The 27,071-nt window shown below is 39.7% G+C and overlaps 1 protein-coding gene across 1 annotated transcript in view; it reads right to left on the reverse strand.

The window, feature by feature from the left end:
* cilp (cartilage intermediate layer protein, nucleotide pyrophosphohydrolase) overlaps nt 1–27,071 on the reverse strand; it is a 79,171-nt gene that overhangs the window by 37,706 nt on the left and 14,394 nt on the right. The window contains exon 2 of the mRNA XM_077228639.1: nt 25,360–25,427. The gene's annotated coding sequence lies outside the window, so the exon portion shown is untranslated. The remainder of the gene's footprint in view (nt 1–25,359; nt 25,428–27,071) is intronic.

Consider the following 27,071-nt stretch of genomic DNA (forward strand, 5'->3'; position numbering starts at 1 on the left):
CCATCATCATCAACACCAGTTGAAACACAAGACAGTTTATGGGAACATTTTGACAATCGTATCCGTGAGACCCAGATGATACACAATCCTACAGCTGATGCCACAGTGGAAGTGAAAAAATACCTCAGCGATGCGTTTTTGCCCAGAACTCATGATCCTCTAACTTACTGGAAAGAGAGAGCAGTAATGTTTCCTCATTTGTATGTCCTAGCTAAAAAATATCTTTGTATGCCAGCAACAAGTGTCCCTTGTGAGAGAATTTTTTCAAAGGCTGGAGAAATTATCTGTAAAAAAAGAAGTAGGCTGAGTCCTTCAACAGCAGAGAAATTAATATTTTTGAATAAAAATCTATAAGAAAGGGAGACATTGTGGCTTGATTTATTTTTATTAATATTCATTTTTCATGAACAAAATCACATTATGCAATGTGAAGAGACTACAGGTTACAAGCATCATATATTACAAAAATACAATAATAAAAAAAAAAAACCAACACATTTTTTTATTAGCTCTTTGTAAAGGTTGTTTCAGATAAACACCTGCAAGTGACCACTAGGTGTCACCGTGGAGACGGGTTTCGGATTGATTCGAAGCCTCGAAACAAAATGGCACATTTGCTTCGACTGTTTCATTGCTTCACGAAGCCTCGATCTGCCCATCACTAGAGATTTATTTATTTATTTTATATTAAATAATATAAACTTACAAGGGTGCAAACAGGCAGACGGACGGAGGATATACACACCACAATACAACGTAGAACCGTCAAAGACTAACTGAACAGAAGGGAATTAAACACAGACACAAATGAACAATAACGAGATAAGCACAGGTGACAAGGATGATGAAGATGACAGGCAGGTGCGGGTAAATGAGGGAGTGAGTGCAGTTGTGAAGAAGACAAGAGGGATGCTGGGAAGTGTAGTGCAGACGATGACAGTGTAGTGCAGACGATAACTGTGACAACTGCATTCCTATCCTTACCATCCCAACCTAACCATTTCATAATAACAGTATAAATGTAGGCAGATAAAAATCTAGTCACAATAATTTATTCCAAAAAAAAGAAAAGAAAAGAAACAAGTCACTTCAAAAGTAGTTTAAACTACTCATGGGCTCTGAAAGCATACAATATCTGAAGGAAGATAGTGCTTGTAATTTAATGGGGTCATTAATTGAGAAATCTAATTAGATAAAAAACAGCTCATTGAAACCAAGCTGCCAAAATGACTTGTTTTCTACTTGTGTTTTTAGAGGGGTGGGCGATATGGCAAAAATAGCATTCAAGAAAGAAATTAAATGAAAAAATATAAAAATAATACACTACATAGACTTCACTGTTTTTTGTTGCTTTATTAACATTAAATGGATAACTCTCCCAAAAATGAAAATTGTCATCATTTACTCTCTCAATTTGTTTTAAACCCAAATAAGTTTCTTCCTTCTTTTAAAAATCACATGATGGCAAGGGAAACACATGACAAACAGGAAACATGCCTATGAGAATTTCAAAATAATAGACATGAAACATGAACACTAAACAAAACCCAAAACTAAATGTGACAATATTATTACAAATGAAAAAAATAATTTATTCCTGCGATGACAAAGTGGAATTTTTAGCATCTATTACGCCAGTCTTCAGTGTCTCATGATCCTTCAGAAATGCTGATTTGGTGCTTAAGAAACATTTTTGTGGAAACATTTTTTTTTTATTGTGTGAGTGACACGGGCACGGGGTGCAAGGGCACACAGACACTGACACACCTGTACGGACACCGGCACCAGCACGGACACGGACACACCAACATCGGTACCGGCATCGACAATGGCACGGACACACCGACACCAGCACCAACACCGGAATGGACACCGACACGCACACACCGGCACAGACACACCAACACGGACACACAGACACACCGCCACGGACACAGACACCGACATGGATACCGACACGGACACCGATGCAGACACTGGCACCGCCACGACACTGGCACCGCCACCGCCACTGGCACCGGCACCGGCACCGACACGGACACCAGCATCGACACCGACACGGGCACCGGCATCGACACCAACACGGACAGCGGCATCGACACAGACACCGGCATTGACACCGACACCGGCATCGACATCAACACGGACACCGGCATCGACACAGACACCGGCATCGACACCGACATCGACACCGACACGGACACCGGCATCGACATCGACACCAACACGGACACCGGGATCGACACGGACACCGGCATCGACATGGACACCGGCATCGACACGGACACCGGCATCGACACGGACACCGGCATCGACATCGACAGGGACACCGGCATCGACAGGGACACCGGCATCGACACGGACACCGGCATCGACACCGACATCGACAGGGACACCGGCATCGACACCGACACGGACACCGGCATCGACACCAACACGGACACCGGCATGGACAGGGACACCAACACGGACACCGGCATCGACAGGGACACCGGCATCGACACGGACACCGGCATCGACACCAACATGGACACCGGCATCGACACCAACATGGACACCGGCACGGGCACTAACAACGAGACGGACACGGGCACGGACACTGGTAAGGACATTGGCACTGACATGGACACAGACACCGGCACGGACACCAGCACTGACAACGAGACGGACACAGACACCGGTATGAACAGTGGCACCGAAAATGTCCAGTTTTTTTAAGTATTAAGAAAGTTTTTTCTTGGTTTATGTGAACGGTTAGAGGAACATTCATTCTATAATTGTAGAAATGTTATGAAAACCTTATTTCTGAATGTTTTCTGAACTTTCAAAACATCCGTGTTTTTAAAGGGGCTATGTGTAGGTTTTTATTTAAAAAAATCTTTAAGATAGAGTTTTAATTTGTTCATTTATGAGCCAACCATAATGTAATAGAAAGAATGACACCTTAATGTCCACCACGGTTGCCTCTATAAGCCTGTAGGCTCAATTGTGTGGGGAGGATTCTGGTTCGGGTTCGAATTGCATGAAAATTCACAAAATGTGACGTCATGCGCGTTCTCGTCTACTTGGGCTTACATCCGTACGGCAGCCATTAGTAAGCAGCGGCAATCGCTAGCAGTAACGTTAGTGTTTCAAATGGACTCTGCGGACGGAAAGAAGCGAGCAGCCTCCAGCACAATCCAGACACCCACGGAAACTCCTCGTAAGTAAAAAAAAAAACAGCCTTATCTAGTGCGGCCAAAATAGAGAGTGACCATCGGGCAAAGACAAGAGTCAACATCGGAGCGGCATTTGATTCTTGGAGGGAGCACAGGTCAGCGCTGGGTATAAAAACAGACCCCGAGCTGGCATTCTTTTTACTGCAAAGGTAAGACATAGTTACAACTCTCTGGTTGCTGTGGTCGTGCTCATATGAGTGTGCGCACCGAGAACGAGCATGAGACTGGCTGCAGTTTCTCTAACGGCCACTGGTGAACAGGGTTCTCAGAACTTACGCAATGCTCCTTTAAGTATTAAGAACGTTTTTTTGTTGGTTTATGTGAATGTTACAGGAACATTCCATTCTATCATTTTAGAAATGTTATGAAAACGTTATTTCTGAATGTTTTTTAAACATTTAAAATGTTTTAAGAACGTTTTGTCCTAACATTTACATAACTTTTAAAGAATGTTAGTGAACATTATGGGAACGCTCTCTTTAGGGTACAAAAATAAAACCTAAAACTAACCTGCAGGGAACATTCTGGAAAGTTCTCTTTAGGTTATAAAAAATTCACCTAGGCTACAGAGAACGTTTCTAGAACGTTCTTATTTGAATCCCAAAAAATCAAATGGAAACCATATGGGAACATTAGGGAAAAGTTCTGTGTTTGTTGGGTTCCTTGTTAGCTGGGATTTAACCTAATGCATTACACTAATCAATCAAGTCCATTGCGCATGCGCTCCTTTTCATGTCATCTTTAAACCAAACATCCAGCATCTGCAGACAACCATTGAACTCTGTAAGTGATGGCCAAATTGTCTGAATTTACAAGGTCATTATCAATTTATTTGTATAGCTATTTTGAAGGACTTTTATTTTGATACGGCCTTAATGTGTGCCATCATGGGTGTTTAAAGCGCGCTCTGTTTCCGCTATGTGCATGTGCGCACACTTCTGTGAAGGACGCAGCTTGTTTACACGACGGTTTTCTCTCCCCATGAAGTTTTTGTGCATCCCACTTGAGGGTTATAAGGTAACTAAGTTTAATGTTTATCATTTTTGTAATTGTATCGTTTTATTGTGATGTTGGTTAACGGGTTTGAGTGATACAGTGTTTGTTTGTATTGTTTGTTTTGCTGTAGCTCTTACGGTGTCTTCATGAGTGTCACGAATAAAACGCCAATGGAAACATTTAGCAGAATCTCTAGGTCCCTGACGTTCTGTTCGTCCACGAAATCCCACAGAAAAAATGCTTGCATTTCAAAAAGATGAAGTTCAGAAGAAAGAAAGAAAGATAATTTCCATGTACGAACAATGGAAAATGTTGGCACGAAAGGCTAGAGATCAACTCAACTCTGATATTACTGAGAGCCAGCTAGCAACTCTTATTGATACCTTGGAAGAGGAAAAGGAGAAAGTTATGCGTATCTATGTTGAAGTTCGAAATTATGTCACGCCATCTACTGAATTGAGACGTCGTATTGATGCTTGTGAGGCGGTGACAACAGAAATAATAAAAGTTGCTTATGAAAGAATATCAGGCATTGATGAATTCGATGTAGAACAAGTAAAACATCGCTTAAAAGATTTACTTGAATCTAGCCAAGCTCGTTCTATCTATGGCTCCACTGTTTCTCGAATTAGCCATAAGTTTAGTGCTCAATTAAGTCATCGTACTGCATCTTCATGTGTAGCATCAAAACATGCTGAAGCAGCCGCAGAATTGGCGGCTAAGGAAGTAGAGTACAAAATGTTAATGGAGGAAAATAAACGGAAGGAGAAAATTCAAGAATTGCAAGAAAGCTAAGAAAGAACCTTAGATGCTCAAAAACGTGAACTAGAGCAGATACAGGCAGAAAAGGATTTAAAAGTAGCACAGGCAAGGTTCGAGGCCTATAATCGGATAGCAGTGCAAGAGGTTGCTGATCTTTTAACAAACCATGTAATCAGAGAACAACATTGCCTACCTCCAAGCCTTTCTAGCCAACCTGCTATTTATATATCTCCATCTCAAAATGAACTGCCTTTTCTTGTTCAAGCCTTACAAGACAGTATAAATTTGAACAGATTGCCAGCTCTAGAGCCCTTTGTGTTTAATGGTGATCCCATTCAGTATGTTGAGTGGAAGGCTTCCTTCATGTCCTTGATTGATCGAAAGAGTATATCTGCTGCTGACAAACTGTATTATCTAAAAAGGTATGTGGGTGGATCGGCACGCAAAACCTTGGATGGTACCTTCTACAGGAGTGACGACGAAGCTTATAAGGATGCCTGGAGTAAATTGGATCAAAGGTATGGTCAACCATTTATGATTCAACGTGCTTTTCGCCAGAAGCTTGCAAATTGGCCAAAAATTCAATCAAAGGATGCTATTGGACTTAGAGAATTTTCGGATTTTCTTAATGCCTGCCAAGATGCCATACCTCATGTTGCAAGTCTACAAATCTTAAATGACTGTGACGAAAACAAAAAATTAGTTCAAAAACTACCTGAATGGGCTGCTTCACTTTGGAATCGACAAGTTACACAAGCCTTGAGAGACAATAATGATTTCCTGACTTTAAGACCTTTACAGCATTCGTTTGATTAGAAGCAGAGATTGGTTGTAATCCAGTCACGTCATCTTATGCTCTCAGTTTAACATCTGTTAACAAACAAAATCTCAGAGAGTCTAAAGGAAATAAGGCTAATGTACTTAATACTCAGACTGATTTGGGTTTTAATAGACCAAAGATCATCAAGAAAACTGTCAAACCTTCCTATTGTATTTTTTCAAGATCCTAAACATCAGCTCTATGACTGTTCCAAACTGATGACCAAGACACTAGCAGAACGACGGGCATACATAAAGGAAACTAATCTTTGTTATGGATGTTTGAAAACTGGCCATAGAGCAAGAGACTGTCGTCATCGTCATTCTTGTAACTCATGTAAAAGGAAACTACTTGCCTTCATGATGATAACTTCACCAAAAGAGAAAGGCTAGTTCCATTAACGGCATCTGCTCCAAGGTCAGAAGATGAGTCAACAGCTGTTCTGTCTCTGAGTGTGGCCGGAAAGGGATTATCTTATACATCAATGGTTGTGCCAGTATGGTTATCAAGCAACAATGCAAGTACGGAAAAACTAGTTTATGCCTTGCTCGATTCACAGAGTGATAGAACCTTTATCGACCAAGAAGTTAACAATGTCTTGCAAGTAGATAAACTTCCTGTCAAGTTAAAACTGACCACCATGACTGGAAAGGATACCGTAGTGAAGAGTGAAATGATTTCAGGACTTCGTGTAAGGGGTTATAGTTCTGCCACTTATATAGAACTCCCCCCTGTCTATACTAAAGCCTGTATTCCTGTCAACCATGCACATATACCTACGTGTGAAACCGCTAAACTTTGGAATCATCTTTCTGCAATTGTTGAAGAGATACCTTCTTTGAAGGACTGTGAAGCTGGTCTTTTGATTGGCTATAATTGTGCTAGAGCACTGGCACCAAGACAAGTGATTTTAGGAGAGAACGATGAACCTTATGCTGTCAAGACTGATTTGGGTTGGAGCATTGTTGGACCTTCATTACCCAGGCTTGACTCTTCAGGTATCACTAGTCTCTGTCATAGACTTTCTGTTAAAGAAATTCCTCCGTTGACTCCAGAAGATGCCATACGCAATTTAGAATCTGATTTTAAGGATGCTAATGATGATGACAAAATTCTTTCCCAAGATAACATCACCTTTTTGAACAAGTTAAGTGATGGTATAAGGAGAAATAGTTCTGGACACTATGAAATGCCTCTACCTTTTAAAGAGAGACCTAATTTGGCACACAACAGACAACTTGCTCTTGTGAGACTTAACCATCAAAAGAGAAAATTGTTACAGGACCAAAGGTACAAAGAGCATTATGTGAAATTTATGGAGGAGGTCATTGACAGAGGACCAAAGGTACAAAGAGCATTATGTGAAATTTATGGAGGAGGTCATTGACAGAGGAGAGGCAGAGGAAGTTAAGGATGGAGGGAGTGAAGGTGGAAAATAGTATGTTCCTCATCACGGTGTTTATCACCCGAAAAAAACAGACAAGCTGAGAGTTGTTTTCGATTGTTCTGCGAGGTATGACGGAATGAGTTTAAATGATCATCTCCTTCAAGGACCCGATTTGATGAACAATTTGATCGGGGTTCTTCTCAGATTTCGCCAGCACCCTGTTGCCTTAATATGTGATATTGAGAAAATGTTTCATCAGTTCCACGTGCCCGAAACAGACAGAGACTTTCTGCATTTCTTGTGGTGGAAAAATGGAGACTTGAAAGAACAACCTCGAGAGTACAGAATGACAGTTCATCTCTTTGGAGCGTCTTCATCTCCAGGATGTGTGAACTACGGATTGAAGCATTTGGCTAAAGGTAACAAGGATCAGTACCCTTTGGGATTTCAGTTTGTGATGAATGATTTCGATGTAGATGATGGTGTTACAAGTGTACAAACAACAGAGGATGCAATTCAACTTGATCAAGAAGCACGGGACCTTTGTGCCATTGGTGGCCTTAGACTTCACAAATTTGTGTCCAATTATAATGCTGTGCTGGAAAGTATTCCTCCCTCAGAACGAGCAATAAATGTAAAAGAACCTGATCTTTCATTTGATTCCTTGACAGAGCGAACATTGGGGATTCAGTGGAACATGGAACTTGATTGTTTTAAGTTTGATATTTCTCTCAAGGAACAGCCAGCAACTCGACGTGGAATCTTATCTACGATTGCATCATTGTATGACCCACTAGGTTTCTTAGCTCCATTCATTCTTCATGGAAAGAAAATACTTCAGGAAGTATGCAGACATTGTATAGGTTGTGATGAGACACTGAGAAATGAGTTGCAGCCAAGTTGGGAGTGCTGGAGATGAGATTTGGTCAACTTGAAGAAAGTGAATATTCCCCGCATATGTGCTCCTCCTGGGTTTGGAAAGGTAAAGGAAGTAGAGCTGCATCATTTTTCAGATGCTAGTACTAGTGGCTATGGACAGTGCTCATATCTGAGATTGAAAAATGAAAGGGAAGATGTCCATGTTGCTCTTGTCATGGGGAAGTCTCGTGTATCTCCTTTAAAGATTACAACTATTCCAAGGATGGAGTTTACGGCTGCAGTGGTTTCAGTGAATGTCAGTAAAATCCTTATGCAAGAACTTCGGTATACTGACATCACAGAGTTTTTCTGGACTGACTCCAAGGTTGTTCTATGATACATTAATAATGAGGCCAGACGATTTCATACGTTTGTTGCTAACAGAGTTCAAAGGATTCATTTGAGTACAGTTCTGCAGCAATGGGGGTTTGTTCCAACAAAGGAGAATCCTGCGGATCAAGTCTCAAGAGGTCTTACCGTTGATGAATGATTTCATCTGACTGGTTCACAGGGCCAAGGTTCCTATGGAATAAGGAAATGGTTATTCCTGTCAATGAGATTCCAGAATTACAACCAATTGACTCAGAAGTCAGATGTTTTCAAACACTTAACACAAAGGTAAGAGAACAGGAAATTATTGTAAATCGCCTGTTGAAGTTCTCATCTTGGTCTCGGGTAATAGGAGCAAACGCACGCATTCAACGATGGATCCGTAAGGATAAGTCAAACAGACTTTCTACGGTTGAAGAAAGAGAAAAGGCTGACTGCCTCATAATCAAACTTCTGCAAAGACATGTGTTTGAAATTGAATTGAAGGCATTAGGTAAAGGTATCCAATTGTCATCACACAGTAAATTAAACAACCTTGATCCATTTCTTGATAGTGATGGTGTGCTTAAGGTGGGAGGAAGACTTCGCAATTCTTCTCTTTGTAGTCGACTCAAACATCCTAAAATTATCCCTAAAGACCATCACGTTACTAAGATGATCATTGCTGACTGCCATGAAAGAGTTAAACATCAAGGCAAAGGATTTACCATCAATGAAATTCGTTCAAAGGGGTTTTGGATCCCAGGCATCAATCGTATTGTAGCATTTCATGTGCGTAATTGTGTTACCTGTAGAAAACACAGGCGTCCACTAGAAGAGCAAAAGATGGCTGACTTGCCTTCAGAGAGAGCGAATCCCTCTCCACCATTCACTTACTGTGGTATGGATTGTTTTGGCCCATTTTCTGTGAAACAAGGACGAAAGGTGCAGAAAAGATATGGATTGATCCTTACCTGTCTGTCTTCCCGTGCCATTCACATTGAGATGCTTGATTCAATGTCAACAGATTCCTTCATTAACAGCTTGCGCTGTTTTATTGCCATACGTGGGGCTGTGCGGCAGATTAGATCTGATCAGGGGAGTAACTTTGTGGGGGCTAAGAATGAGTTGGCTGAAGCACTCAAAGAACTTGACACGGAGAAGTTGAATAACTTCTTGGCTTCAAATCAGTGCGACTTTGTTATGAATGCACCATGCGCAAGTCATGCAGGAGGTGTATGGGAGCGACAGATTAGGACTGTCAGAAGTGTCCTCCAGTCTACACTTTTAATTGCCTCTGAAAGGATTGACGATTCATCTTTAAGAGCGTTCCTTTACCAAGCCATGTCAATTGTAAACAGTCGTCCACTTACTGTCAATAATCTAAGCGACCCAAATAGCCTTGAACCCATAACGCCGAATCACTTTCTTACCATGAAATCCACCAATGCCTTACCTCCGCCAGGCAAGTTCACTAGAGAAGATCTTTATGCCAGAAAAAGGTGGCGCCATGTCCAATATCTTGCTGAACAATTCTGGAGTCGCTGGCGCAAAGAGTATCTCTCAGATATTGCAGTTAGACAGTGTTGGCACACCCCTAGGAGAAATCTGTTAATAGGGGACGTGGTCATCGTCAAGGACAATGATCTACCTAGACATAATTGGTCATTAGGTAGGATTGCAGAAACGACTATAGACTCGGATGGACTTGTGCGGAGAGTTAGGGTTTATCTTGGGGATAAAAATATGGGAAAGAAAGGAGAATGTCTAGGGAAGCCTTCTGTTATTGAACGTCCTGTTCAGAAGTTAGGTTTTACTGTTGGAGACTTGTTAAAGTTTTTTTTATGTTTGTTTGTTTCTTTATTATTATTATTTTTTGGGGGGGTTTTATTGTTTGAAGTGTCATTGTAATTTTGAAATCAGTCGTTTTTTATAACTCATGATTTTGTGGGAGTGTAAGTGATGGCCAAATTGTCTGAATTTACAAGGTCATTATCAATTTATTTGTATAGCTATTTTGAAGGACTTTTATTTTGATACGGCCTTAATGTGTGCCATCATGGGTGTTTAAAGCACGCTCTATTTCCGCTATGTGCATGTGCATGTGCGCACACTTCTGTGAAGGACGCAGCTTGTATACACGACGATTTCTCTCCCCATGAAGTTTTTGCGCATCCCACTTGAGGGTTAAAAGGTAACTAAGTTTAATGTTAATCATTTTTGTAATTGTATCGTTTTATTGTGATGTTGGTTAACGGGTTTGAGTGATACAGTGTTTGTTTGTATTGTTTGTTTTGCTGTAGCTCTTACGGTGTCTTCATGAGTGTCACGAATAAAACGCCAATGGATACATCAGTTTAAGGAGTAATTGACCATCATTCCAGTGGGTTAGCTACAAACTCTAGTCTAAGGTCTCTCTTCAGCCTGAAGCATCACTGTAAAATGACAATTTTTGAAACTCCATATGAAACAATTAATATACACAGAACACAATTTTGTTTTTTTTCCTTTTCTATTGTGTTGTTTTCCACATGTCTTGTCAGATTTGACTTGTGTGCCGTCTAGTTTGAGTTTAAACTCTGGAAAATTGAAACACTCTGGAAAAATGTCAACTCAGTTTTTGGTACTTTGAAATCCATACCTGTGGCTGTAAGACATTAATTGCTTACATTTTATCTATTTTTATCACTTGAATTAATATAAACAAAAATATAAACAGGACAGCCAGCACATCGCTCACCTCACAGCAAGAAGCGTCCACGCTGAGCCAGGAGTTAACAGGTTTTTCATGATTTCCTTCAGGTAGGCTACTCCAGTTTCCATAGGCGAATTAACCTTGTGCAATTGGGCAAGTGGGCCCAGGGACACCACGTCCAGGGGGGCACCATGCACGCAAATGTTTTTCTCTTTTAAAACAAGCGATTCATTCTCAAACTTATGTATAGCCTAGGCTAGGCTAAACGTTCGGAATCTTCTAAATTCCCTGAATGTTTTCTTGAAAGTTTAGTATTTTCATTATTTTATGTGTGTGGACGCGCGATCTATACCAGCCAGATTAACACTACTGCGTGAGCACGCGCGTTTCATTTTAACGCCCATATATAGAGAGTCTATCTAATAAGTTACTTAATAATTATTATTGAAATTAGGTTATTTAATAAGGTCTATCTGATAGACCTTATTCACAGCAGCGGCGAATCTTTGATTTTTAACGGGAATGCAAGTGTGGCTGTGATGGATAGGCATGCATATCTTCAGTGGGTTGTACGGTTATTTAATGTGTTTTTGGATTGTTCTGCTAAAGAATCACTGCAAAAATATCTTTACAAGAAATGTCAGTAGACCAAAAAAAACAACAACCGCAAAATAAAATAAAAAACAGACAATATGAGCTGTGGACAATTATAAGTGATCTAGGAGTTTTACATAGCTTTTTACAGTGGATCCCATTGAAAACACAGTAAGTCGGTTCCTTCCAGCCTCGGTTTCGTACTGTCATGAGACATGCCGCTGCTCTGAATAAGGTCTACGTGTCCACTGGCACGGAGCAGATCGAGTGTTTTCAATTAATTCCAATGAAAGTTGGAAGTTGAGCTTTAAGCTCGCGCTTGAGTGTGAAGTTTAATTTATATATGAACTGAAAGCACTCTCTCTGCTCACGATAGGCTAGTGGAAACGCATCATACAGATTATGGTAGTGTGATGTGCGGTTTCACATCTTTTGCGTCCTTTCAATCGAAATGAAACTGCCTCGCGACGCTCATGTGTAGCCTATGTGTGATTCCATTACAGAGCATCAGCCTTGCACTTTCACCTTGTACTTTGCAAAAAAGTTGCAGAAAGAGGCAGAGTATAAACGAGTGAGGTTTTTTTTTAATCGGTTTAAAACCTCAACCATTTAGCTACAGAACTGTTATTGCAAGACCAGTCTAAAACCTTGCCATGTTTGCATTTAATTTTTCAATTGTCTAGATTTATTTAAACTTTTTAAATTATATTTTGCAGCATGATTTTTTCAAATTTATACCATATCTTGAAGTGAAACAGATGTTTATTATATTATGCCTGTAACAGTTTTTCTACATGAGCTAACATTGATGTAACCTTCTGTTGTCAGATACGTTTATTAATATGAATTACTTTTGAGTATAGTAAAATAATAATTATAATAATAACTGAATGAAAATTTTAATATGAGAAACATTTTATTTATTTATAGCGGTTATTTGTACTCTAGGTGTCAGTGCCGAAAGATGGGTTGACGTCAGAATCCAACGTCAGACTGACGTCAACATCTGACCTCGAATAGACGTTGGATTTTGGTTGGAAATAAAAGTTGGGTTTACGTCGAACAGATAGAATGGAATGTTACTATTATGTTCACATAAACCATGAAAAAAACGTTCTTAATGTTATAAAAAACTCCCAGAGAGAAGGGAATGAGTATTGCGTAAGTAGCTTACGCTATGTGAAAAACTCCTTTTCTCAAGAATATTGAAGCCAAATATTTGAAATGCAGTGCAGCTGCACAGCAGACACTAAGCTGAGCATCTAGAGCGGTCATTGGCTGTGCTGCGGCAACTGCACGAACCTATGGCGAGGTGGCTCATGAGCACGAAACAATCAGGTCGCTTCGCGCCCTGGCGCGTCATAGCCTGCCAGAATGGGCGTGCTTAAAACTTCGGCCCTCACTATAGCCCAGGGCAGAAGTCCTGAAGCCCATATAAGAGTAAAGTTATGAGTCCTAATAGAGGCCAAACCCATGTTGAGCCTTCTATAGGGAACCAAGGAATGGGCCTAGAGAGGGCCAGTCCTTATATAATATGTATGAACTAGGACTAGATATAAGCATTGGCCTTATAGTTATGTGGTTCACACTTATTATATTGAAAGTACCTTTGCTTCCAAAGAGGGAACTTCCAGGTTATAATATCTCATAAATGTGGACGGCGAGGCCCAGCCGGCCGCCACACAGATATCTAAAGCTGGCTGAAAAGTACATATACTTTGAGCGTAGACGGGGAACGCCCTGCGTCCAAAAGCTCTTGTAAAAAGGAGAGCACCTTCGGCACTCCGCATGAGTACAGGGAGAAACTGAAATCAGCTAAACCTGTAATAAGGACTGTAAAAAGATGGACAAATGAAGCAGAGCAGGGGTGTAACGATACACAAAACTGACGGTTCGGTTTTCCCACGGTTTTGACGTCTCGGTTCGGTTTAAAAAGCTAAAAAAAAAATTTTAAACAGTGGTTTAATGAAAAAATGGTGTCTTTGTCTTTAAATTAATTCAATTACAATTAAACGTTTTGCAAGGATTAAAAATCTGCTAATGCTGTAAACTATATTGGGAGCCGCACATTACTATAACATTAAAGGTTAACAACAGAGCCTAAATTCAGACGCTATTTATTTTTAAGATATAATAATCAACACCCAACACATTGTATGAAAACATGTAAACTGAACATAAGGCAGTTTTTGCATTAACTTTACACCTTCCTTATTATCGAAAGTAACAAAACACGGAGCTTACTATTTGGTGTTAATGGTGGTTAGGCTACAAAACTGAATTCGTTGTGTACACATTCCAGGTCCATTGAGCCGGGCTGGGCGGGGCCGGGGTATCAGGGGGCGGGGCGTGTTCGGTATGTCATGAGAGTATCGCGATTCGAATCGTGGGTTCTGTATCACGGTTCTTCGGTTCGGTTCGAATATCGTTACACCCCTATTCACTAATGATAAACCATGGTTTACTGGGAAACTCAAACACCTTCCTCATGCCAAAGAGGATGCTTACAGTAGTGGGGATAAAATCTTGTATAACCAGGCCAGAAACAGACTGACAAAGGAGATCAGAGTTGCTAAAAGAGGCTACTCTGAAAAGCTGAAAAAACAGTTTTCAGCCAACGACCCGGGATCAGTCTGGACAGGCCTGAGGAACATCACCAACTACAAGTCACCATACCCCGATCTGTGGACAATCAACACCTGGCTGATGATTTAAACTCATTTTGTTGCAGGTTTGAAAAGCCCTCATTCACACCACACACCCGCTCTGATCTGCACTTCACACATTCACCATCCCCTCCTAGACTCCCACTCCTGGGCACTATCATCTCTCAGGACCTGAAGTGGGATAATCACATTGACTCCATTGTGAAAAAGGCCCAGCAGAGACTGTACTTCCTATGCCAGCTGAGGAGGTTCATCCTGCCACAGGAGCTGCTGATTCAGTTCTACTCAGCCGTCATTGAGTCTGTCTTATGCACTTCCATCACTGTCTGGTTTGGTTCAGCTACCAAATCAGACATCAGGAGACTACAACAGACAGTCCGGACTGAGGAGAGGATTATTGGTGCCCCCCTGCCAACCCTCCAGGACCTGTACTTTTCCAGAGTGAGGAAGAGAGCAGGTAAAATCATCACAGACTCCACTCACCCTGGACACCACCTGTTTGAACTGTTACCATCAAGACGGCGTCTCAGATCACTGGCCACAAGAACATCTCGGCATAGGAACAGTTTCTTCCCACAGGCCATTTCCCGTAGGTAAACTAGTCTTACAGTCTGCGAGGCAGGACATCCTTAAAACATTAAAAAATATAAAAACAGGTAAAAACAGGTATACAAGTAAACAGTACATGACGTTTTGTGCAGATAATTTTATCGTTTGTTTAACAGAGTGATTGACACTGGTACAAAACTGTTTTTAAACCTTGTGGTTCTATGACCAGGAACTCTTATCCTCAGTCCAGAAGGGAGATACTGAAATTCCCTATTCAGAGGATGTAGGCTATATTTTTTGATAGCCATAGCTAACCGCTGTAGTAGTTTAACATACAGGGATGTGGGGTGCAACTGGGGCTCCCCAATCAACTTACTTGACCATTTTACAGTTTGGTTTAGTCGTTCTTGTGCTTGACTGAGAGACAACCAAACCCTGCTACTAGAGAGAAAGATATGATGGTTTCGATAAAATAAAATAATGTCACTATAGTCTTGTCTATATTAAAATGGTACAATTTTCTCAGACAGTATAGACGCTGTTGTCCTTTTTTACAGACAACCTCACAATTCTCCAGGAAATTTATCTTAGAGTCGATAATTGTCCCTAAGTATCTGTAGGATTGTACTTGGTCCACTAGTTGACCATTTATAGTTGGAGTTTTTCCAAAATCAATGTACATAATCCTTCGTTTTGGATATGTTCAATTGAAGGTGCAACTACTTGAAGTCTTCAATTATTGGGCCATGGCCTCTTTCATTTTTATGGAGCAAACTTACTATGACGGAATCGTCCGTATATTTAATAATGGTCCTATTTACATATTTGCTCTGACACATGTTTGTATATAGAGTGAACAAAAGGGGAGAAAGTACACACCCCTGTGGTGAACCTGTAGAAGAGCAAAGCTGACCAGACAGAGCTCCATTCGCCTTTACTCTCTGTGTCCGGTTTGTTAAAAAATCCAAAATCCAACCAACAAGATTAGGACAAAATTTAAAATGCTCAATAAGATGGTTAGCTAAAATATACGGTTGAATTGTGTTAAAAGCAGATGAAAAATCAATAAAAAGAATTTGTGCATGGGACACACTTCCTTCAAGATGTTTGAGGACCAAATGAAGCAGTGCAAGAGTGGCATCTTCTACACCCCTGCGTGGCCTATAGGCAAATTGCATAGGATCTAATGCATGTTTGGTTATCCTTAAAATATGTTGCCTTATCAATTTTTCAAAATTCTTAATTAAAATTGAGGTGAGAGTGACAGGTCTAAATTCATTTAGAGTTTTAGAACTACTGTGTTTTGGAACTGGGACCACTACCGCATCTTTCCAAATTTTTGGTATATGTTGCGTTTGCAGGGATTTATTAAAAATATATTGGATATATGTGACTCAGCTCTTTTGAACATGTTTTGATCACATGCCCACAGATGTTATCAGGTCCATGACTTATATTAATCTTTGTCCTACTAAAGACATTTTCAACATCTTTATATGTGATGTTGAAATGTTGATTATTCATATACCTCCTGGCTGAAATCATACTTGTCGAAACGTGTATAAAAAGAGTTAAAAGCATTGGCAAGTTCCACATCAGATCCAAAACCCTCTGGAAAGACATGGCTACTATTACTGTGCTTCTGGGTACCTGCTATCATTTTCATACAGGACCAGGCAGAGCTAAGGTTATTCTCAGCTAGATCAGATACATTTATTACACCTCCAGCGCGAGCTGGGGAGAAAACTAGCATTGTGGAAACAGTGCTTATGTGCAGGGTTGCATACTTGATTGTGGGCACAAGACCAACATTTATTACACTTCCAGCAAGAGCTGAAAGGGAGAACAGACGGACAAGTGCGCTGAACGAGAGCATTGACATACCTCAGTCACTGGGCGAGACTGGGAGACCGGCGGCATTGGCTTTAAAGGCTGACGGGGCGGCGGCATTTTGTGGCAGCCTGAAGCAGAGCTGGAGCGTTTAGGGAGGAAGTGACGTATAGCCTGCGACGCTTTCTGAGCTTCGGTGTAACGTTCCGCGAAAGCCTTGACTGCTGGCCCGAACAGACCAGTGGTGAAAATAGGGGAGTCGAAAAAAGCTTCCCTATCCGCATCCTTCATCTCTGTTAAGTTTAACCAGAGATGACGTTCAAGCACTGTCAAGTTCGGCATGCTCCTGTCAATCGCCTGTGCGGTTGCCTTGGTAGCTCGCAGAGCTAGGTTAGTAGCGCTGCGCAGGTCTCTTAGAGCCTCGTCCATTGAGCGGAGAAATTTAGCCTGAAAAACTATAGAGACAGCCATGGTGTGAAGTGCCGAAGCAGCTTGGCCAGCGGAGGTGTATGCATGGCCGGCGAGAGCTGAAGTGTGGCAAGGCTTGGACGGGCAAGGCTTGGACAGGTGAGTCGCTTTAGCTTTCCATCCCGTGGCGGTGGGCGGGCAGAGGTGAGCGGCCACCATTTCCTCAAATGGAGGAATCGCCTCTGCACGAGGCGCAGCTGACACGAGGCATTTTGAACAACGCCTGAATTTGCTCTTTTAGGAAAGAGAGTCGCAGCGGCGAACACTCTTAAGCTTGTATAAAGGATATAGCGCACCAGATGGCACAGCAGAACACCGAGCTGAAGGCGGCGTCGAGTTGTAACAGGAGCCGGCGCCCTCGGACTGCTTTGCAGTTGCTTGTTCCGCTGAAAAGCTTTTTGACAGCGGCGAAGATTTGGCTTCAATATTCTCGAGAAAAGGAGTTTTTCCCATAGCGTAAGCTACTTGCGCAATATGAGAGACCTCTGGAAAGGGAACTGATGTTTTGAACGTTCAGAAATAACGTTTTTATAACATTTCCAAAATTATAGAGTGGACTGTTTTTAACGTTTAAAAAACATTCAGAAATAACTACTGGGAATGTTAGAAAAACATTCTAAGAACATAATTTTGTTAGCTGGGGTACACAGATATTAATACATCTTTTCACAGCGGATTCTTTGGTGAACCAATTTGACACAGTCTTTTGCAAACAGACTTTATAGTGAAAGATACAATAATGCCACATGTAAGTAAATATTTAAATTCTAATGCTTATCTGTGATCAGTGCTTTTTGATATGCAAGGACTCTGAACATGAACTTAAAATCAGGGTAGAAAATGGCCTTTTATTTCTAAATCCACTTTATTTTTAACGTAAGAGCGGGCACGACCATTTGTAGAATGAATGTGTCTGGCTTCCTGTGTCACCCGCTTCAAGTTATTTGTAGCTGTACAAAACAGTTTGTTTGCTGGTTGATATTGCAAGTTGGCATTTCTTACCATATTATTGTAATATATTGTCATAATTATAAAGACACTGATTTGTAGCACAAACAGTTTTACCATTTACTGCTTTTTGCTATTCTTCTCATTATTTCCATGTAGCGGCTATAATGAATCAGAAATCTTGCATATTCACAAAAATAGCTCACTGTCGCTTCTATGTTGTAAAATAAGGTGGATTGGTGCACTTCATTAAAATGTAGCTACTTCATGACCCCTTTAATCTTTTAAAAGCTGAAAATCTTCCCTGATCCCCTATGTCAAAACTGTTACGTTTTGTTCAAAAATATACTAACAAACTCTGGCATGTCGCAATCGGTCGCAGGACACGTGAGAGACAATTTCTTCATTGCTTGCCTTCCCAATGAGGTCTGAGAAGTCATCCCTATCATTCATTCCCGTCTAGCCTGTAGTCAGTCCAACATACCAAACACGTACAAACCAATGTCAAAAGCCTCCTCAAACCAGGTTTCAACAAGCAATGCTAGTTAACCATAAGGACACTACACATATAAAGTAATCAGGAAACATGAGGTGCAAATAATTAAGATAAAGGGCAGGAAACAACGACAATGAGACGGGAGCCATTCGACTTACAAGACTTGTTCTTTGAATTTGTCACAGATGTCATTCTGAGCTATTTTTATGTTTCTAATGTTGTGATTTTAATCTGGCTTGCTGTGCAGAACACAGGTCAACTTTTCTTGATTTAATATGAATAAATTCGACTTTGAAAATGTTTGATAATACTGAAAGTTGACGATACTGAAAGGATTTATCCTAAGACAAGAAATTTTGATACCATCATTTATTGCTTATAAAGATCTGTGTAATTGGGTGAAAGGTGGGATTAGAGTGCTTTGTAAAGTACAAAGTACTTTTTCCCTTATCATCTGTTTATATATAAATGGACCCCCAACACACACATATGCAAACAGACAGACATGTATTCCCAGGCAGAGCTTTGTAAAAGCCATCAGAGCCAATGAAATCCCCATGATTTCCTCCTCCATAGAACAGAGACACACACACACGCACGCATTAACACATACCTCCTTGCTCTGGAGAGGATATCCAAGAACAAAGAAAACCACAAGTGTCAGCACCAAGCCAACTGTGTAACATGACTGCTACAAACATTTCCCATGTTTACTTGACTGTTTTGTTATTGGATTGACATATTACATTTTATGCATGAACAGAGGATATGTGGAAAGTGTTTGTTCTTGTATCATGTGGCACTAGGAGGTACAGAGTGTGCTGTCCAGCTGCGTTACTGTCTGGTATCGGAACTGTGGTTTCTGACCACAGGTTGTTGAAGATGATAGTTTAGTGTTACAAATGTATTAAAATGTTTAATTGAGCTTCCAATACTATAGTATTTTAACTGAGAAAGTTGCACACTGTTTTTTCCATTTTTGAGGCAACCAAGGTGTCGGACATTAACCTCTTGTCACTTCTCAAAGTTCAGCTGGGCTTTTGTTGATCTAATCATACGGATGGGATTAGCATCTCAAGGCTCTGAGTTACACCTTTTGTCTTTGAGTTTCTGTCTCGGTGCGGGAAATCCTGCCCGTTCTTTTCTCATGTCTCAGCTCATTTACATGCTTTGTTCATCACAATGTTAAGCCCTGCCCCTAAATGTACATAAATTGCAAGGGAACGTTTCCCTTAGTTAGACTTGACTTGATGAGGACTGCAGCTACCAACAGCTCGTGTTTCTCAATAAAGAATCTTGCTGAAGATACAACCAAGTCTCCTGGTCTTCGCTTCTGAGTTCCTACACTTTAGAAGAAAAAGTTCACAACAATAGTTAAAACAGCTAAGAACATCACTAGGGTTTTTTTTCTACATCTACAATGAAAGAAGCATCTGCAAGACTGTCATCAAAGTCCAAGGCTTTTCTCACCCATCATATGGACTCAATCGCTCATTTGCCATCTGGAAAATAATACTGAGACATTTAGGCTATATGTGCCAGACTCTGTAACAGATGTAAGACATGCTGTAAGACTCATGAACACCCAGAACTCAAAGTTTAAAAACAATGAGCTGTCAGAATCCTTTGTATGCATTAAGGCGTTGTGTTATTTTCATTTACGCATTTGGCTGATGCTTTCATACACTGCATATGAACTATATTATTGGTTCATACATTCCCTGGGAATGAAACCCATGACCTTGCCGTTAGTTAATAGTTACTAAAAGGATGTTCTGTCATGAATCATTCAGATAAAAGTTCTTTCAGCTAATAGAAAAGGCCGTGGGGTCCAATGGGGGACAGGATTCTACAGGGGGATAAAATCTTTGGAGTAACAGAAATGTTACACTATTGAGAAATCACCACTCGGTGTCATTGTAAAGAGATGTTGAGCAGGTGCCATTTGCAGCTGTAAATGTCAAACGAATTTGTAAACGAAAACCAATCAACTAACCAACCAAAACAAATGATGCTATAAGCCCTCTATACACATAAAAATAATAGGCAGAATACAAAAAGCTGAATTCACTTTATCAGGTGTGCAGTCTCCTTTCAAACCACTGCTCTTTATCATCGGCATCAATCGACTCTGTCATTAATCTTAAATTGAGTCATCTCAGGGAACTACACTAACCTTTTCCACTGGTGGCACTTGCACTACTAACTTTTTCAGTTACTAGCGCAAAATATGATTTGGTCGCACAAATTATTTATAGTAAGCCGCTCTGGATAATAATGAACAATAATGAAACTGTATTGCATACAGATGTGCTTTTTATTTTACTTGCCATGTTTTAAACCACATGCCGCCTTGTTTTTGTTTTCTTTAACATTGGTTGGGATAGATTTACTGCAATAGAAAATACTGTACACAATAAAGAGCAAAATGGATTTCAACATGCTATGGTTTGCACAGATGGGCAGACTCGTGAACTCGTAAGTAGTGATGCACCGATGTGAAAATTGTGGCCGATACCGAAAACCGATATTAATATTGCTGTTATGGTCGATATCTCTGTATAGAATTTTTTTTTACTGATAATCAAATAAAGAGATATTTTTAAAAACACTTTTCTTTTCTTTTTTTTACTTTAGAAATGACTGATATTGGGCACCTTTACCTGTGTGCAAAATATGTCACACATAGGACACGCATGCATTATATTGCATTGCATATAATGTGTGCTGGTCAACTTGTCTAAAATTAAGAAACCCCTAGAAAAGAGTAAAAAAAAAAAATGCTGAAAAAAAAAGTGTTGTATTTATTATTCCAATATCCAGGGAAAACGGCTTCTATTTGTGACGTGCTGTCTTTGCGTTTGAACATTGCACATTTTAAACAGGACACGCATTAGCTGAATAAATGTTAGCCAATACAAACATATTTATAGAAAACAGTTGACAATGAATAGAAAGAAGTCCAATAATAGCATAACAAATCACTTATTATAAAAATAATATCAAGTATAAGTTAAATGAATCCGACATAGGCCTATAATGAGGGCTGTGTTAGCAGTAAAACGGCCGTCATTTAACGAATTTTAAAAACACGGATGGATAATACAAAATGCTTTCTGACATTTTGACATAAAAAAAACAAGCAAGAACAAAATTTAAACTATAGCCAATTTTCATTTTACAATTATCTTCTCTCTCTCTGTGTGCGCGCGTCCGTGTTTCTGAGAGAGAGAGCTCGCGCAGCACTGATACAATGGTACGTTTTAATCTAAGTAACGGTCGCGGGGCTGAAGCCAACTTGATGTGTTGAATGCTCAGAGCACGTTATAAAACGTATTCTTAAAATACACATTTCTGTTTTAATAAATGCTCATAGTAAAGCATAGCATATTGCCTAAAAACATAGGTACAAAAATAATCAGTGATACATTTGCGACCCATTAAAAATTAGGGTCGCAATGGCATTTCAAAAGGTCCATTTTGGTCGCAGTGTAGTTCCCTGCATCTCTTTATTACAGCATGGGTTAAATGGGAATTTGTTATTGTGATATAGATGTAATGTCAGCCATCAAAAAAAAGGTTAGAGAGAAAACTAGAGCACCATGGTACAACAGTGCTACGCATGCTATCAAGAGAGAAACTCGTAACTTAGAGCGTAAATGGAAACAAACTAATTTAGAGGTCTTTAGAATCGCGTGGAAAGACAGTATGTCACGTTATAAAAAGGCTCTAAAAGCAGCCAGGGCTGAGCATCTCCGCAAACTAATAGAAAATAACCAAAATAATCCAAGGTTTTTATTTAACACCGTGGCTAGACTAACAAATAAACAGACATCACCAGAGCAAAATATTCCGTTACAATATAGTTGTAATGATTTTATTAATTACTTCGATGAGAAAATAGAAAGCATCCGAAACACAATTGTAAATATACAATCCTCTATGATGTCTTATGATTCAGCCTCAATTATGGCCCCTCTAGAACAACTACACCGCTTTACAAATATAGGACAGGAAGAGCTAAATAAACTTATCATTGCATCTAAACCAACAACATGTTTATTAGATCCAATACCCACTAAACTACTGAAAGAAGTGTTATCTGTAGTCGAAGAGCCTCTTCTTAATATTATTAACTCGTCTTTATTTTTAGGTCATGTTCCAAAAATATTCAAGCTTGCAGTACTAAAACCTCTAATTAAGAAACCGCAATTAGATCCAAATAACTTAGCAAATTACAGACCCATCTCAAATCTTCCATTTATGTCTAAAATACTAGAAAAAATTGTGTCCCCTCAACTGTGCTCTTTCTTGCAAGAAAATGATATCTATGAAAAATTTCAGTCGGGATTCAGACCGCATCATAGCACAGAAACTGCGCTAGTTAAAATTACAAATGATTTACTTTTAGCTTCTGACCAAGGCTGTATCTCAATACTAGTTCTACTCGATCTTAGCGCTGCGTTCGACACTATAGATCATAAAATACTCTTGGATCGACTACAAAACTACACTGGTGTTCAGGGACAGGCATTAAGCTGGTTTAGATCGTACTTATCAGACCGTTATCATTTTCTCTGTTTAAATTGGGAAAAATCGAAGATAACGTCAGTAGACTATGGAGTGCCGCAAGGATCTGTGCTAGGCCCTCTGCTATTCTCAATATACATGCTGCCACTTGGTAATATTATAAGAAAACATGGAATTAATTTCCACTGTTATGCTGATGACACTCAATTATATATCTCATCACGACCAGATGAAAACACTGACTTATCTAACTTGACAGAGTGTCTAAATGATATAAAATGCTGGATGACGTGTAATTTCCTGCTATTAAATTCAGATAAAACGGAGGTATTACTTATTGGTCCAAAAAACTACCCACAAAATCCCTTACAATACAACTTTAATTTAGAAGGATGTCCTGTTACTTCATCCACTACAGTAAAAGACCTGGGTGTTATACTAGACCGCAACTTGACTTTCGAAAATCATATTTCATATGTTACAAGAACAGCCTTTTTCCACCTTAGAAACATTGCTAAGCTACGTAACATGCTATCTGTTTCTGATGCAGAAAAGCTAGTTCATGCATTCATGACCTCGAGACTAGATTACTGTAATGCTTTATTAGCTGGTTGTCCTGCATCCTCAATAAACAAGCTACAGTTAGTGCAAAATGCAGCCGCTAGAGTTCTTACTAGGTCAAGAAAATATGATCATATAACATCTATTTTATCATCTCTACACTGGTTACCTATTAAGTTACGTATCAATTACAAAGTATTCCTACTGACCTATAAAGCCTTAAATGGTTTAGCTCCTGTGTATTTAACAGACCTTCTATCGCCTTACAATCCATCGCGCTCTTTAAGATCACTAAATTCGAGGCTTCTGGTCATTCCTAGGATATCTAAGTCCACTAAAGGAGGGAGAGTGTTCTCACATTTAGCTCCTAAACTCTGGAATAGCCTTCCTGATATTGTTCGAGACTCAGACTCGCTGTCCCAGTTTAAAACTAGATTAAAGACGCATCTATTTAACCAAGCTTTCACTTAATGCTTACCTTTTATACTACTGCTGAATCAGTTCGAATCTATGAACATTATGAACATCAGCTATCATAATTATTTCCCATCTGCCTTTCTGCTGTTATCTCGGGACGCTAGTGAGATGAGACGACTCGACGCCTGTGAAGAGACGACTCAACGCCTGCGATATGTTATGCCCTAAATTAATACATGATTAACTGACTGTATTTTTCTATGTACATTTCCGAAATACACTTTCTGTAAAGCTGCTCTGAGACAATGTGTATTGTGAAAAGCGCTATACAAATAAGTTTGAATTGAATTGAATCTGGAGTGTCACATGGAAGACTGTATAAACAAGACACATTATCATATGGAAATTGTCTGAAATTCCACAAGAGAAGGTCTATTGTGAACAGGTGATTACAGTGTTTAGATTAATGTAATTTCAGTAGCCTGAACTTTTTTGCCTTTCTGTTCATTTAGTGCTTAGTGTGTAGTTTTAAAGGTATTTTATTATCTAAAATCAATATTTTTATTCATAAATATGTCCTCAATGGTGTACAAATACCTCTGCCAATTATCTGACTTATCCACGTAAACGAAAAATGTATTATCTTTATATACATATGACGGGTAGGTCCACGGAGGCTTCCATGTCGTTCCGCCATCTTGAAAAACTATAATAGCAGAGAGGGTCAAAAAGTACTAGGCAAACGTTTCCACAATGCGTTTTCGTTGAGAGCCAGCGTCACATAACTGAAAGCAGCAGAAACGGAAGAGCAGAGCAGTGAGAGGTGCTTGTCACTGCCCCTTGCAAGTTTAAAAGGCTGCATTGCACTTTTATTATTCATACTGTAACATTCGTTTGTTCGTTGTGTCAAGTTGCAGTTTGTTTGAAATAACAAACCTGTTCACCCGAAGGAAAACTCGACAAAGTGCTATTAGAAGACATCCTGTCATTTCTTTTTGGTACATAACAGCTACCGTAGATGCAACACGCATTAGAAAAAGAAAGGTGCTGGAGAGCACAATTAGTTTGAATGCAAAATACAATTTCACCGCTAGATGGGAGAAATTCCTACACAATGTCACTTTAATACATTCAGATCCTTTTTCATTCTCATGTGGAAAAGCCTCAGCTTAACTGTGTAATTCTTCTGACTCACCACTGGGTAGCAGTGTGAGGTGGTGCATGCATGGATGCTGTCCAAAGTGCCGGAGGCATCCTGCGCACCTGTGGAAAATGACAAATTTCTTATTAGATGAGAGCCATCAATCAAACAAAAATCATTTTCACCCACAGCTCTCTATACGCTCTAAGAAAAAAAAATAACTGACATAAACACAGGCAAAACCATATATACTATATACGAGCCCATCAGCGGAGACAGCATTTCGTTAAAAAGTAATAAGGAAAAAGCTATTTGGGATTTAAAGGTCAAGATGAAAGCTGAGGAAGAAAAGCCAGCCATGCGTTTCAATAAATGAGATGATTAGACATTTGGTTTAAATATTACAACTAACTATCAGGGCCAGGCCATAATTAAAAAGCCATGATTAATGTTCTTCCAAAATAAGAACATAGTGTGTGAAGGAACATTTATTCCGCAAGCACTACTCAGTGATTTGTGTCATTGTTGTCTATGGGTGTTTGTACAGGTGTGGAGTCCCATGTTTACAAGGAATAATGGATCTAATTTATGAATCTGAACTCCTGTATATGATGGTGTCGATGTAAAATCCTAGCACTAAGCAATAAGATAGAAAAGGACAATCACTGGATAATGGGCAATTTGCCTTCCATTTAAGCCTCTAAATGCCTCATTCCCACTTTGGGTAATTACCCAATTAAAGCTTATTCTGCAGATTTGTCTCTCTGGCACGCTCTCCTTCGTTCTCTGGACCATCATATTGACACTCCTGCAGCACCCCTTTAATATGAATGTTTTTCACTGAGAACATTTATACAGACACTTGGTTTTGGTACCTAATTAGCATGTCGTCAGCATGAACATGCTAATTGCATCCGGAATTTGATTGTGAAAAAATAAAAAGTCAGCTCTGGCTTACATGGATTTTGTGGTTTGAGCAAATTTGTCTGATCAACCTATGATACAGTACATGTTGGGAGAGGAACAGACGACCACAGACTTAAAACTGTCATGTCACAAAATTAAAGTTATCTGATAAATGACATTATGCTATTGTATCTAATAGGATAATAGTGGTAGGATAACAAATTCTACATTTTACATTCTCTGACAGTTCCACCCAGCAGTCACAACTGACATCAGTGTATATGAATTCATCACAATTAGGTATACACGGAAGGATGAAATAAGCCAAACATGCATTATTGGTGGTTGCATTAACATGAGAAAGCAGTCTGTATGCATGACAACATTCATGAATAAAACAGCCAAGGCTTATTTAGTCGAATGTGTCATTATCTTTGCTTTATGACTGTGAGCTTGTGTGGGAAGGGAAGTGTGGGATATTGTAGAAGTACGTGGAGATGATGATTGTATGTGCTGCTTAAGTTGCATTATTAGAAAATCAACTCTTATACCTGCTATTTACCAGCCAACACTGTTAAAAAAATCCTGTTAAAGGTGCAATGTGTAAAATTGTTGAGTATCTATTAACAGAAATGCAATATGACATCCATAACTATGTTTTCAGTGGTGTATAAAGAACTTAAAAAAACGTAATGTTTTTATTACCTTAGAATGAGACATTTATATCTACATAACCGCGGGCACCCCCTTCTATGAAGGTCGACATATTGTGACGTCATGTTTCTACCGTAGCTGAACGCGAACAAACAACGCTACAGAGCGCGTTTCGTCACTACCTTCAAAGAGAAGCAGCAGAAAGC

Source organism: Siphateles boraxobius, unplaced genomic scaffold (genome assembly GCF_051911475.1).
Source record: "Siphateles boraxobius isolate OS27281-9 unplaced genomic scaffold, OSU_SipBor_1 130, whole genome shotgun sequence".
Classification (NCBI taxonomy): domain Eukaryota; kingdom Metazoa; phylum Chordata; class Actinopteri; order Cypriniformes; family Leuciscidae; genus Siphateles; species Siphateles boraxobius.